We start from the raw sequence: 16,321 nt of genomic DNA on the forward strand, positions 1-16,321 counted from the left end.
ATCTGAACATCCAGTGGGCACAGTGATTGGCCAAAGCATATTTTAGTTACTTGATGTCCCTACTTTCAAAGAGAATGGAGTTGGTGAAATTCTGGAAAGGGGAAAGATCTAAAACTATTTACAATTCAATAACCAAAGACCTATATGAAATATCAAATACATGCTAGGTGCGAAAAATCAGATCACAGATATCCAATTCATCAGTAGCCTCCACAATAAGATGTCTAACCACTAAACACCTAAAGCTTTGGCCTCAATTCTTCCTCCTGTGGCCTAACTCACCTCCCATCCCAGCATCTCCCCTGCAGGAGCTGATGGAGACTCTTCAGAGCTGCCCATGCAAGGGGGTTATGCATTTTCATCTCAGCCTTGTCTCTACCAAAAGCATCTGCTCAGCAACACACACCTTGGGCACCAGGGACAGGACACTGATTGGGACGTGAAATCGAGTCTGGGGACATTTTCTCTTGACATCTTAGAATTCATCACTCTTCCAAAACAATAAAGACAAATATGCCCTACTTATCAGGAGCCCAGCTAGCATGGCTGCAAATATTTGTTTCAGTAATTCTGAGACTTCAAATATGTGTGTTAGTGACTGAGGCCAGTCTACTTGAGAGACAGCTTCTGCAAAGCCAGATCCCACAAGGCAGGTGATAGTGAGAAGGGCCTGTTGCCCCGCCACAAACCAGCAGAGGACACGCTGATTTCTATCTGACCAAAGAAACAAGCAGTAAGAAAGCAGGCGGATTCTCTGTCACAAACAAAGGGGACAGAAACTGCAAAAAATATCTTTTAAGCCAGCCAGGATGGAAGAGGTGGAATGTGGAGGACAGATAGATACACATTTCATTTCAGGCTTTGAAGATGGACCTTTTAGATGTTCTTGTCTCTTTTTGTTTGTTTGTTTGTTTGTTTGTTTGTTTGTTTGTTTGTTTGTTTTCAATGCAGGGGTGTTTGGGGAAACCTGGTACCATTTTGCAAAAAAGTAAGTATGAGTTTTTTTTAAAACACAGCTCCAGGTCTAAACGCTAGCTTCGCCAATTATTCACTGCCCACCTTTTAAAAAAAAAAACACTCTTATCCTTTTAAATCTGTTTGCTCCTCTGCTTAGAAGGGAAAATTTTTAAAGTACTTAATCTCCCAGGGTTATTGCAATAGGAGCATGTTGGGATCAGCATAGCGCAGAAGCCTTGCAGAACTGCAGGGCTAAAGCCAGCCTTGGTCCGTCACACTCAGTTTAACTCTCCCCATGCCTGGAAACTAAAGTCTGTGATGAGAAAGGAACTGGGCCAAGTTCTCTCTACCAGGAAGTCTCAATATGGGTAATGCCTCCTCTACATACCTGACAGGCAGGGGAGACACAGCTGAAAAGCACAAATGCCCACAGCCTCGCCTGTGGTTGAGAAGCCTGATAGTTGTGGGTGGGGCTGAAGGGGAGAGAGCCAGGCCTAGAGCAGGGGCAGGACTAGCTGGGCCTAGAGCAGGCACAGGACTGGCTGGGGCACCTTCTCTCTCATACCCTGAAAGGAACCTCCAGACCCAGCCATTGACTCCTCCAATTTAACTTACAGCCGCCCCTAGATATGTGTGCTGCCTCTTGTCCTCTGCTGCTGGGCAGCAAAGTGGCCCATTATCTCAGGTGCTCAGACATGTTCCAGGGGAGAGAGACAGCAGAGGAGATGGCCGCGGGGCTAGCCAAGGGTCTGGCCGAGGGTGCTCAGTCATTCCCATGCAGATCGTAGGTCTGCGCCTGTGTGTTGGTACGGCCCTTCTCTCTGTGCATCCAGAAACTTCATGGACATATTTGTTTACTCCATTTGCCAATATGCAGTTTGCATAATATTGAATCTGGAAAGGACACTGCATCCGCTGACAGGAGTTTTCCCAGCTGGAAAAAAGAAAAAAAAAGAATGAAGAATCCAGCTTTACATTTGGGTGTAAAAATAAAGACACCAACAGCACGTGCCAGGCTGTCTGACGGATAGTTCGTGGCATGGGGAAGGCCACGTCTACGGTCAGCCATGCTCCCACATGCAAAGTACTGTTGGATGGCTTTCTCGTAAACACTCTTGGCAGCTCCAGGGATGACTCTTTTGGTAAAAAGGATGTGCTGGGACAAAACATGGGCCTTCAGCCAAGATGCATTTCTTCCTATAAAACAGAAAATGTGCACGTCAGGATGCAAAGAGCCAAGCCTCTCCAAGAGTGGAGGCGCCCCCTCCTTAGCATCCCTGGAGGAGGAGAGGACAAGAATGAGCTGGGCTTTGACCTCAGATATCTGTCAGGGAGCACAGAATGCATAGCAGCCCCTCTGCCCCGGGGCAGGAGGCTTTTCTATCAGGTGCCTTTTGCCAGCTTGCTTATATTCTCAGATTGCCTAAATATCTAGCTGAAAATACCGCAGGGTACAATGAGGCCCTTCCAAACTGGTAAAAGCAAAGGCACAAAAGCACAAAGGCCAGGTCCGTGGAAGGAAGCCCACCAGGGATGTGCTCCACAGGCCCCAGGCAGCCCTTCTCCCGGATGCTCTCTTCTCACTTAGACTAACAGCAGCCCCTTCTCATCACAGGCCCCTTCTCCCCCACTGCAGGCGCTGGTGAGCTGTGGGGACTTATGCCTTTTCCAAACATCACTCTACACACAATCCCCTGGGCTCTTCTATGCAGTCTGCAGTCCTTGGAGCTGCATCAGCATCCCCTGACAGTTGGTTAGACATGCAGTCTCAGGCCCGGCCCCAGACCTGTTGACTCAGGAGCTGCAGGTTCACAAGGTGCTGGGGTGATTTGTGTGCTTTCTAATGAGTCTATAGTGCATGCCTGTAATCGGACATGGATGCCTTCTTCAAGGTCCTGCATCTGAGGAGAATGGATAGTCAGCAAGGCATGAAACAGGAAAATCCCCCCGACCCGCCCCGCCCCAGGCCGCAGCCCTGGGCTTAGGTAAAAGGTACTTTGGACTGTAGACCCCAGGAACCCTAGATCCCTGGTATCCCAGCCACCCAATCTCTATAGTAAGGAAGCATCCACTCACAATCCCACCCGATCTTAAGACCTTCCCAGAAGAGGGCAGACTGTGGAAGAAAAATCCAGGATGATTTATGACCATACTTGGAAATTCAAATGAGGGTAAAAAAAAAATCAGATCTGGGATACTTTATTGTGAATTTCTCAATCTTTTGCCAGAGTTTGGCTTTACCTCTTCTAAGGACAAAAGTTCAGGTCCTGTGTAGTCAGGGTGAAGTCTGAAATTAAAGATAGCTGTGTCCATTGGGGGAATATCTGCTGCCCAGACCACACTGCAGGACAGCTGGCCTAGCATCAGAGACTCCAGCCAGTACTGTCTTGGTTCTTTCATTGCTGTTGCTCTTGTCTGTTCCCTGGAATCTGCAGAATTTATGAGCTCATTCCTGGGAAGATCACCAAGCTCTGCAGATGACTCAGTGGCAAGTGTCCATCAGAAGCAAAGTAGCCCTGCACACTAGCAAGGCTCACAAACCTGAAGCCTCCCTTAAACACTTAATGTGACGAAGACAGAAGGGCCCATCATGACCCATGGGACGAAATTAAATTGGTCATTAAGCACAACCATGTGCCCACAGTGTTATTCTGGGAGAAGCATTTCCCCACAGGCTCTCCACCAGGACCTCGTCCATAAATATTATAACCATCTCACTTTGTATAGTGGGCGTGGCACCTGGAAATGCCTGTTCTGTGATTTTACCTGGTGCTCATGTGCTTATAACCTTGTAAGAGCAATGGGAACAGAATTGTGTTTACTACTGACATGACATATAAGTATTTTAGAGAGTTTGTTTGGCATCATACACATAGATTGTAGGATTGCAATTCTGGCCCATCACATGCATTTAACATTCATCATGGTTAGAAACTAAAGCCCAGGGTTGAATAAATATCCAGAAGTGGTATTGCTGGATCATATGGTGATTCCATTTTTAATGCTGAGGAACCTCTGTACTGTTTTCCATAATGGCCATACCAATTTGCATTCCCATCAACAGCGTACCAGGTTCCCTTTTCTATACATCCTTGCCAATACTTATCTTCTTTTTTTTTTAATAATAGCCATCCTCATAGGCATGAGGAGATATCTCATTGTGGTTTTTTATTTCTATTTCCCTGATCACTGACGCATGTTTTTTTTTTCTTGAGACAGAGTCTTGCTCTGTCTCCATGCTGGAGTCCAGTGGCCCGATCTCAGCTCACTGCTGCAACCTCCAGCTCCTGGGTTCAAGTGATCTGCCTGCCTCAGCCTCCCAAAGTGCTGGGATTACAGGTGTGAGCCACCACGTCCAGCCCTGACGCGTGTCTTTTTTGGAGAGATGTCTGTTGAGGTCCCTTGCCCATTTTTTAATGACAACTTATTTCATTTGGTTGGTTTTTTGCTATTGAGTTGTATGAGTTCCTTGTATATATTGAATATTAACCCCTTATCAGATGTGTCGTTTGCAAATCTTTTCTGCCGTTCTGCAGTTTTTCCATTTTGTCGATTGTTTCCTTGGCTGTACAGAAGCTTCCTGGTTTGACACGATTCTGCTTGTTTACTCTGACTCTTGTTGCTGTGTTTATGGTGTTACATCCAAAAGTGTATTTCCAAGACCACTGTCACAGAGCTTTTCTATGTTTTCTTCTAGAAGTTTTATGTTTTCAGGTATTACATTTAAGTCTTTAGTCCATTTTGAGTTTAGTTTTGTGTATGGTATAAGGATCCAATTTCACTCTTTTGCATGTGGAGATCCAGTTTTCCCGACACTGTTTATTGAAGAAACAATTCTTTCCCCAGTTTATATTTTTGGTGTTTTTGTTGAAAATCCGTTAACCTTACATGCGTAGGTTTATTTCTGGGCTCTTTATTTTGTCCCATTGGTCTGTGTGTCTATATTTATGCCAGCACTATACAGTTTTGATTACTATAGCTTTGTAATGTAATTTGAAATCTAGAAATATGAGGCCCCAGCTTGTTCTTGATATTTACTCAAAGAAATTTAAATCAGCATCAGAATCTCAAAGACATAACTACACTCCCAGGTTTACAGCAGCATTATTCACAATAGTTAAGAAATGGACATTTCTTAACTAAAATGAGTGTCCATTGATGGATAAATGGATATATAAAATGCAGTGTGTGTGTGTGTGTGTGTGTGTATATATATATATATACACACACACACACACAATAAAATAGTACTCAGTCTTAAAAAAGAAGAAAATTCTGCCATTTGCAATAACATGGAGGGACCTGTAGTACATTATATGAAGCAAAATAAGCCAGGCACAGAAAGACAAATACTGCATGATCTCACTTATATGTGGAATCTAAATTAGTCAAACATATAGAAGTAGTAGAAGGGTGGTTGCCAGGGGGCTGGGGGAGAGGAAATGGGAAATGGGGATAGGATGGTCAAAGGGTACTGTTTCTGGAGATCTACTATACCAAATAGACCCTATAGCTCATGATACTGTATTGTATTCTTTTTTTTCCCCGCTCTTGTTGTCCAGACTGGAGTCCAATAGTGCAATCTCAGCTCACTGCAGCCTCCATTTCCCAGGTTCAAGCAATTCTCCTGCCTTAACCTCCCGAGTAGCTGGGATTACAGGCATGCGCCACCACACCCGACTAATTTTGTATTTTTAGTAGAGATGGGGTTTTTCCATGTTGGTCAGGCTGGTCTCAAACTCTCAACCTCAGGTGATCCTCCTGCCTCAGCCTCCCGAAGTGCTGTGATCACAGGTGTGAGCCACCTGAGCTCAGCCAATTGTATTCTTAAAGCTTGCTAAGTGGGTAAATCTTATGTTAAGTGTTCTTACCAAAAATAGAAATAATAATAAAAACAAATGGGGCATGGAAGCTTTGGGAGGTGACAGGTATGTCTGTGGCCTTGAGGGTGGTGACAGTTTTATGGATGTACACTTATTCCCAAACTCATCAAGTTGTATACACTAAATATACATATAGTTCCTTATCTGTCAGTCATGCCACAATATAGTAGTTTTAAAATAAAAAAGAAGGAGACTTGGACAGGTAAACTGTGCAAGTTTTGTTTTGTTCTTAAGGGCACAACGGTCATAGGGTTACAGCTGTTTTAATTTTTTTTTTCAGGCAAAAATTATTAGAGCAGATTTCACTGTATAAAGCTGTGTGGCCTTGGTTATCATTTTCCTGTGTGTTCAGGTAGATCCAAATGACTTTCTAAAGAGAATCTTGGCCTTACCCACAAGTACATCCTGGCTTATCTCCAAAAGGAGATATAAGAGCTTTCTATTCAGGCAGGAGTTCTTGTAAGGTGACACAATTTTGACAAGAGTATGTTAATCTTACTCCCACCTTGGGTGACTGTTAAAACATAAGGCTCTACACCTCCCCACTTCCCTGCAATGGAGAATATTTGCACTCCTGCTAGTTGTCAGGGAATGTAACCTTGAACTTGGTGCCACTCAAACCTTTCAATTCCTTTTGATTGAGAGGAATTGTGTTTAGGGGGTATTTCCCAACAGGGAATTGTATTAGTTAAAGTAATGCTAGCTGTTCTAACAGATAAATCCTGAATTCTCAATTGCTTAACACAATAGAAGTTAGTTTCTTGTGTACATCACAGCCCAATTAAGGTTTTCTGGCTGTGTTTCCTTCCCCCAGGCCTCCAGGAGCCCACACTTTCTCTTTCCTGTAACTCCACCCTCCTGTGGGTCCTGATATCCTTTTCCTTCCAGACAGCAGACAGATAGGGAAAGGGGTTTAGACTTTCCAACCACTTCTGCCCACATTCAGTCTTGAGGCCACACCCAGTTGCAATGAAGGCTGGGAAAAGCACTCATGATAAGTGTCGAGGACGGAAGGAGACAGGCTTTGCTGAACTCACAGTAGTTCCTGCACCAGAAATGCATTGATCTAAATCAGTGAAACTGATCTCAGATTAAGCCAGTTCATTTGAGTGCTGAGTATCTGGGAAGTGCTGAGTATCTGGGAAGTGCTGAGTATCTGGGAAGTATGCTGCACAATAGCTGTAGAATAGATAAGTTCTCAGTCTAAACAGAGGCAGGAAAGGAAACTGGATGCATGGAAGGGTAGGGAAGATCTTACACCAGTGTCCTGCTGAGGATAGCATTGAGACTGGATGATGTCTCTTTTCAAGGAGTTCAGAGGGCCTTCTCTCAGGCCTCTGAATCTAAAACAGTAACATCTTTACTCTGCTTCTTGCTCCTGCTTGTTTCTGTTTAGTTACACTGTGATTCGTGTAACCATTGTGCGTCCCTCTTGGCCTAGGCTGTTGGGAAGCTTAGACTCAAATCAATACAGCCCATCTCTAGCCAATATGCGAGACCCTAAGGGATGCACTTTTGAACGCATTTCACACCTGATTCTATTCAGCTTTCCCATTCTTACTTCTCCTCTGCCTCGTGTTTTGGAGTCTTTGATGTCATCTTGTCATCATCCAACTATCTTTGTAAACACATCTCATCCATTCAAGGAATAAAATGGAATACAACCAAATAAATAAATAACAAAAGACTAATAGGCAGAATTCAGGGGTAGTTGTGAAGCGGGAGCTACTAGAGAGAATTGGAGACACTTTCCATTTTCCTTCTCTTCTTGCCACAGTGTTGGCGTTATGGGTGTGGCTTCTTCATCGCGGTGGCTCTTCGTGAGCAAGGCTCTTCTTTGGACTCCAGGCATCTGCTGCACATACAGGGTTAAGGCGGTCTTCAAGAAGACACTTTCCCCGCTCTCAGAATACCCACAAACTCCAGGAGTAGCCTTCTCCAATTTCTCAAGGGGATGGGAATCTTTGGCTTGCTCCTTGATGCACAGGGTGGTGTGTCTTCCCCCGTGTTTCTCCCTGTGTCTTCGTATCATGCTCACACCTCTGCTAACAAGCAGTTATTCTAAAAGCCCTACCTTTAAGGTCCTTCTGGGCTCCATGGGCAGATTAGCCAAGGGGCACCATAACCCACTGGTGAAGAGCAAGACTTAAAGAAGCATCGTTCAGCATGGCGGCTACAAAGCACTTGAAATGAGACTAGTCTGAACTGACATGTGCTGTAAGTGTGAAATACACAGTACTTTTGAAGATTTAGTAGGGAAGAATATATCACATTAATAGTTTTCAATATTGATTACATGTCAAAATGATAACATTTTAGATTGGTTAGGGAAAACAAGTTATTAGAGTTAATTTCCCTGTTTCTTTTTAAAGTGTTTTTAATGTAGCGACTACAAAATTTTAAATTATGTACTAGGCTTGTCATTGGTGCCTTACATCTTATTTGTATTGTGCAGTGCTGTTCTAGAGACAGACTACCTGGATCTAAATCTTAACCTTGGCTATTTGATAGCTGTGTGACTCTGGCCGAGTTATTTAACCTCTCTGGGTCTTCATTTCTCCTTTTTTAAAATGGGGATTATAGTGGTTGTGAGGATTAAATAGTTAAATTTGTAAAACAATTAGAACAATGACTAGTGCACATTAAATGCTAGGTAAGTGTCAAATAAAATACAAATAAGGAAGTGTCCTCCTTTCAGGACCCCTCCCTGGGGCATTCCAGGGCCTGAGATCCCCTCCCATCCCTGTATGAGTGCTGAGTGCATCCAGGAGAAAGCACCTCTGTGGGCTGAGAAGACAGGAAACAGAATTGTGAAAATAAGAGTAGACCCATCCCTGTATTGATTACCTGTAGATGCAGAAGTGATCATCCACGGCAATTCCAATCAGAAGCAGGAAATTAATTAACAAGGAGAACAGGCTGGTCAGGAATGGATAACCAGGTGCTAACACGGTAGAAGTTGTGAGCGAGCAAAGTTATCAGTGTTGACCAAGGAAGAAGTTGCCTGTGGAAACTTGCCCCTGAATGCTACGGCCCCACATCCCTCACCGTGCCCTTGGCTGAGCTGACCATGGTCCTCATTTGAGTTCCTTCTAGTTCTGTCCCTAGGGTCTTAGTCACCAGCCATTCTTCTAGATAAATTTTCCCTCAACTGTCCAAGTTTTACTCACCTGTACATTTATCATGTGGTTGGTAGAAAATAATTACTTTCTCACTGGAGGATACTTACTTACCTGAGGTCACTTTTTTTTCAGTGTTTTACAAACAGGTGGAAGGGTTGCAGCCTCCATCATGCCACAGTCCCTTTTCCATCATTTTCACTTCTTGGCTTTAAGATGAGTGCTTTATTCTGATTAGACATCCAAAGTGAAAGATAAATAATCCCGAGAAGTCACTGCTTCAGACATGATCACCTAACACCTGGGTAGGATTCAGGAAGACTAGAATTAGGGGGGAAAGGACCAGATACCAACAGGCACCAAAGATCATGTGGCATTTACCCTCCTTCTTAGGAGAAGGCCTTCACAGGTCTCCCCCAACTGCCTTCAGCTCCACCTCGACCATCTCCCCCAGACATTCAGTGAGCATGATGTGCTAGAGATGGACACACTCCGATCCATTTGAAGCAGGCTCTGTCCCCCTCCTACAGAACAAAAGCAGACAGGAGCTTACAGCCTGAGAAATTGGGATCTAAGCTCTTATATCAATATCCCCAGGCACCTACATGTGATACCTTTTCCCTCTTCCTGCCCAAGTTAGAGCCTGGCAGGGACGATCCTCAGGCATGGTACAAAGGTATTCATGTCTCTGGCCTTGTATTCCTTTTGCTCTCAGATGGGAATAGTAACTCATGCTATGTCATAGTTTTATCACAAAGTGCTAATAAAACAACATGCATGAAAGTGCTTTGACATCAATGAGGTTCAAAGGACAAAGAATAAACCTGCATGTGTCCCTTATGTTTTGAGACTCTGTGTAATTAGCATTTAAGAAAACCCTGCCTGACCTGCTTTTCCACTTCTCCCAGTGAGACACTGCAACATTCTCTTTATCGCTGGTAATTTTAAATTGTTGACTGGGCCACAGTTCTCAAGGTCACCTTGGTGGCCTTCTTCTGGCGCCTCTCATGTACAATTTTCTCAGCCCCTCCTCTTGCAATAACCCAGACAGTCTCATCTTACCTCCCACATCACACTTTACTTCCCAGTAGCAAGAAGTGAATCTGATTTACTCTGGCGTTTGCCTTCGCTCCTGACCAACAGTGCCTAGCACAGTGCTATGAATAGAAAACACTAACAAATACTTCCTGGAGAAAAGAGCAACACAGTCCCCAAAGAAAAAATAACCTCTTCTGCATCTTTGGCTATGGTTTAAAAAGTATGAGGTTGTCTCTTAAAAGTAAGAGGTTGTCTCTTAAAGTCTTTGTTAGAGAACAAAGACTTTAGGGAACCCTCTGCCTGTATCATGTGGGTTCTGTTTTCAAGGACAAAAAATATTAACTTAGGAGGGTAAAGTCATTTTGAGATTTTTCTTTAGTAAAATTACATCTTACCTAGAGCAACTTTTCTTTCTCTAGCAGAGAAGTTCAATCACCCACCCCCAGTCCTCCGAACAGCAGCTAAGAAAGATAAAATCATTTTTCTGCTCTGAGATTACTAGTGATCAAAGGCACTAAAGAGGGGGCAAATGAGCAGCTGGCTTACAGATATTTGTTTACGACGCTTGAATCTGCTGCTTAGGAGAAGCTGGGAGGGGTTATTTGGGAAGGAAATGGGCAGTGGGTGAAAAAGTTCTAAGTACACGTGATGACACTGACACCTCACTCATGGAGAACATATGAAAGAGAAAGAATTCAGTGTCTGGCCAGGTGTACCTCACAATCCATATATTTTCAGTATGGATTACATTGTGCAGTGCAATGTATATGCAATCCATATACTTGCAATATGGATCCAATCATGGTGCAGCATCCTGGGGAGGTTGAAAGAGGCCCTACCCTGTCCCTACAGCCCACAGGGCCTCAAGTTCAGGTATGGTGGTTTTTCTGTTCCAGTAGTCCATATTCCACCACCGCCTTTACCTGCCGATATGCCCCGCCCCACAAGCCTGCACCCTGCCTGTCCCCAAGGCGCCTCCCTCTCACCATGTGAGTTGGCCAATTTACCTCTGAAGCAGCCACACTTTCCCATCTGGGAGGCACAGGGGATTCAGTGCTCATGTATCGTTCCTTGGCCCATACGCAAGCTCTCAGCCTTCCTTCCTCACAGTAACAGCCCAACAACCTGATACTACTTGTCCTGTACCTGGTATACTGGGGTTCTCACTCCATTTCTATCCCCTTCAACCTCTTTCAGTCCCTTAACAACACAGCCCTCAATGACCAAGAAAGCAACAAAGAGTGGCAAAGACTCCTCAAGTAAATTACAAAAGAATTCAGTAGAAGACACCAAGGTTCAGTGACATTCATAAGAAACTCATTTATTCATCAGCAAAGACTCACCAAAAGACCCATGAAAGGAATTCAGAGGTCCAGTGAACTTACACGGGGGAAAAAGGCTCTCTTTATTTTCACATCCTTCTCACTGAACTCCAGCATTTCCTTCAATTATGAATGCAGGCAATAAACCACAGTTTTAGCAATATCTATGATTTGCCAACAGTAGAAATCAGATCTTTTAATATATTATGACTGTTAAAGATTTCTTCACTTGAGATTTATTCAAGGTTATGACAGTTATTAGACCTCCAAATAGACCTTGCTTTGTAATGACTTAATGAAGAAGCACACATATGACTGTACCACATACTTGTTTTATGTTATTTATTTATCACATTAAAAATGTGATTCTGAGAATGAATCCACAGGCCTCACCAGATGCCAAAGGAGTCTATGGAAAAAAGAAAAACATTGGTTGAGAACTTATCCCACCCCCACCCTCTATAACTCCTGTGCAAGCCCCCACCCCAAAGACTCCTGTGAGAGGGTCTTAAACTGCACTGTAGGTCTCTGAGCACTTGGACTTGAGCTCTCCTAATGCTTCTAGAAGTGATAAATATCCATGCTCATGTCAAAAGCAGGAAACTCAAAGGTTTATATGCAGGCCGGGCGTGGTGGCTCACGACTATAATTCCAGCATTTTGGGAGGCCAAGGAGGGGGATCACCTGAGGTCAGGAGTTCGAGACCAGCCTGGCCAACATGATGAGACCCCGTCTCTACTAAAAATACAAAAATTAGCCGGGCATAATGGCAAGAGCCTGTAGTCCCAGCTACTCGGGAGACTGAGGCAGGAGAATCACTTTAACTCGGGAGGCAGAGGTTGCAGTGAGCTGAGATCGCGCCACTGCACTCCAGCCTGGGCATCAGAGTGAGACTTCATCTCCAAAAAAAAGAAGTTTATATGTAGCACAGGAGTGGGAAGAGAAGAGTGGGGAGGACTGAGGGGCCCAGGGCCCTGGTCTCTGGAAGCCCTCAGAGCTGTTTCTCTGGAGCAGGGCTAAGCGGCCTCTGCCCTCACCCTGTGGCAGCCAGGCCACCTGTCATCCACACAAGCAGGGAGTCAGAGGGGTGCATCAGAAAAGCCACCTCTTCAGAGGCCCAACCCACCTGAAAATACACCTCCAGCCATGAGGTGCCTACTGATTCCAGACCAATAAAGGCAACGTTCTCATCCCTTTCAGGAAAAGAAGAAATTATTTTGTGAACATAATTCTAAACTGGGTGAGAGATATTGTTAGCTCCTCAATTCCCTACCCCTCACACTAATTAAACAAGCACTTTGGGTTAATTAATTTGTAGGAAAGGACTATATTGCTGAGTGTACATTTTTTTCTGGGTTTCAACTGCTCTACTTCTCAAGTTAAAATTACTTCACTTCAACTTTTCTTTCTTTCTCTCCCCTTTTACTTGAAGTCCGTTTGCATGTTTTCTTTTTGCAGTTTGGAAAAAAAAAATGAGGGAGAATAAAAAGAAAGGTTATTTGGTCCTTTGAAGAGAGAAATCCTGCTCATGGATTTTCTGCATTTAATTCATTGGAGAGAAAAGAGCGATTCAGTGAACAGGGTGGGGAAGGGAGGGATGAAGAAAGGCAAAGGGGACTTTAATCTTCTCCCAGTGGAGGCATATCCAGGGCACCTGGGACCCACGAGGCTTTGGAGACCCTTCCACAGCCAGGCCATGCTTGCCTGACCAGAGAACACTGGGTCACGGCTTCCTAAAACAGCCCAGAAGAGGGGAGCATTGGAATCAGCCAGAAATGCTCCTGCCCTCCTGGTGCTCACTGCCTCAGGCACTTTGATCAGAGGAAGAAAAGCTGAGAACTAAGAAATCATTCTGAGCTCAAACTGAGAGGGGGAAAGCTGATAAACCAGGGAAATACTCTTTGTAACATAAGCTTGTATTTCTTCCTTCATCTTTAGGCATAAAGAGAGGAGGCAAAATACACGGTCATCAATACTGGGTGATAAACGCTCAGAACTTCTGGGTCAGCTCAAGGGCTCACTCCAGCCTGCAAAAGGGAAAACACCTAACACAGGGCATGTATTGAGCTGAATCCGCACAGACTCCCACTGCTATTTCCCACTGCAGAGCCCTCTGGAAATGTACTCCTGACTTTGGGCAGGGCCAAGATGTCAGAGGGCTGGGAGTCCAACAGGTCAGTAATTGGGATTCATTTCAGTTGAGTTTATGAAAATCAGAAACTTTAGCACTTAATAAGTGATGGGCATTGTGCTACAGAAATCTAGGACAAAAAGATCTATGGCAGATGGGGTGCCCACACACATGTAAACTGATAATAACTAATTGATAAATGTATAAAGACTGTACTCACCAGGACAAGGATGGCAAGGAAGATTGAGTGATTAACTGGGACAAGTGATGGCCAAGATGAGTTCATGGTAGAGGTGATAAGCTGAGTTTTGATGAATGAAAAGAAGTTCCTCAGTAAAACACAGGGAGAAATGATCTTCCATACAAGCGAAAGAACCGATGCTGAGACACAGAGGTGTGAAACACCATGGTGTGTTCACCAGTTAGGGATGGCTAGAATATGATGTCTGGAGGGGTGGGAAGACAAGAGAGATGAGTCTGGAGTCGGGTCAGTAGAGGCCTGTGCCACACCAAGCCTTGATTTCTGGGGATTTTATCCTGGTGGTGTGGTTTTAAGCAGCAAGTAACACGCTCGGAAGTGTGCAAATGTGAGTGCTCTATGCACATGCATCCCGGCAACAGAATCAGAATAGTACGCGATGTACTGATTTTCTTTTTGGACATGCTGGTTTTAAATCACCTCCCAGGGCCAGGGAGGGAGCAGTGGGATATGTGGTCCTACGGCTCAGGGAGGGGGTCTGTGCTGGGGATGCAGATTTCAGGGCTGCCAGGCTGATCGTGGTGGTAGAAATCACGAGGAAGAAACAGCTATGAGGCCGCACCTCTGGACTCTGACTCCACTGAGTAGCTCACTGCTCTGGAAGTTCCTAGAACATCAAGCTTTAAAGGGTCCATAGAGATTAGCCCTCACCCCTCATTTTGCAGATGCAGGAGCTGAAGACTGGTGGCAGCTCTGGCCCTAGTTTTCTGGTCCCCTGTCTCCCTCCCTGGTCTCAAACCTCACCTGCTGGCCCACTGTATCTAAAATAGAACAAGGGAAGGAAGAGAAGGGGAAGAAAAGAAGGATGAGGTAGCAAAGGTTGGATTTAGAGAGAGTCAGTCACAGGCAAAAAGATGAGGTGAAGACAGGATATTAACCAGGCCCAGCTCAGGCAGTAGGAGGAAGAGAAGGAAGCCGTAGCTCCCCACTAAATGGAGGAAAACCTCCACCCCTTTCCTCCACTTAACGAATCTCACCCAGCTCTGATAAGGGAGCTGCCATCTCTTCCAAGAAGCCTTTCCAACAAGCAGAGACAGAAGCCACCTCTCCCTTCCCTAACCTACATTGGTATTTCTTGCATGGCGGTTTCCATATTTGGTCATGAATTGAAATTATTCGTGGGCATGTCTCACATTACTCTTGACTGTGGATTGATGGATATCATTGTCTGAAACCCAAGAACTGAGCGTGGGCAGCCCTGCTACAGAGCGGGGGCTCAGTAGATGAAGCTGGAGGAGTCAAGGCTCACTGGGAGGACACGAGAGGGCAAGGCCTGCAGAACCAGATCTGTGGATGAAAAAAGTGGAGAGACAGACAAGGAAAACCAGAGCAGAGTTTGAGAAAAACATGGGGCTGCCATCTCCCCGGAGGCCTCGCCCAGCTCCCCCTGTTTGAGTCACAGGCTGAAGAAAGCCCAAGTGATTTGACACCCATCATACCAGCTCTGGCAGAGGCAGGACAGGATGATCTAATAGATGTTTTCTAGACTTCATGTCTATTATCCCCAAACAAAATGACATGTGCTTCTGAGTAGCTCCTCTCTGGTTATGTGCACTATAATTAAGCACATAGTACACACCCACCTCAGTCTGCACAGAGAGGCTGGGGAAGCCAACCCTGGCACAGCAAAGCTGCCTCATCAATGTGAAGTTTCTGCATCAGACTGCTGGCTCTCTCAAACTCATCCATCCCATGGTGGCCTCTGAGAACTCTCAGTTAGGCTCCATTCAAGACCCCAGGGAGTTGGGGAGGGGCACTGGGCTAGGAGGAGTGGTGCCAGGACTCCAGCTTCTGTTCTGTCACTAAATGGGGCTCTTTTGACATCTTGAAATCTCCATTGGTTCATCTGGTCTACTCACCTGGCTACTTTCCCTACTCATGAGCCTGGGTTGTCCATGGGTACTGCCCCTGCATGGCTCTGAGATAGATTGGACCCTTAGGGCTCCAGCTGTCCCCAGAGCCCCATGACAGTCCCACTCAGATCTTTCCAGAGGTTGCTTTGTGGATCCCAGCAGAAGCATTCAGTAAGGTCTGGAATCACAGCATGATTCTTCTCCCAGACCCAGTCCTAGCCCAGGCTGGAATCTATGACTCTTATCAAGGACACTAGGTACTAAGTTGATTCAGTCTTGTCCATCTAGAAAACCCAAGGGCCTCTGCCAGCCTGCCACAAGCTGAAGAACCCTTATTGCAGACCCTCAAAGAGGTCTCTGCTGACCAACCTCCCAAAGCTGTCTCTGCTGATTTCAGGCACCCAGCCACACCCTGGGGCTTCTTTATCACAGTGTAACCAGACTCAGGACAGCTAATGCCTTCAAAGCTCCTTCCCTGCTAGGTCTTGCAGGAACAGGTCATGTGCATCTCCTTTAGTCCTGGGCTGACCCCAATATTTCGTGCTGACCGTCCCCCAGAGTCTGTCTGATTTTGCCTGGCCAAGTTTAGGCTAGACTTAGGGAAAGAAGATTGTGGAAGAGAGACTGAGTGGCATCCAGCAGTGGTAGCATGAGATTTGACATCTGTAGAGCGTCCCTAAGGAATCAGGCCTCCTGTCCCCATCCTGGAAAGTTGCCATATGTATAAGACAGCAAAACTGGAGACTATGGCCTTGTGAA

The sequence above is a fragment of the Aotus nancymaae genome, unplaced genomic scaffold (assembly GCF_030222135.1).
Source record: "Aotus nancymaae isolate 86718 unplaced genomic scaffold, 86718_ANA_hifiasm-v0.15.2.pri h1tg000057l, whole genome shotgun sequence".
Taxonomy (NCBI): domain Eukaryota; kingdom Metazoa; phylum Chordata; class Mammalia; order Primates; family Aotidae; genus Aotus; species Aotus nancymaae.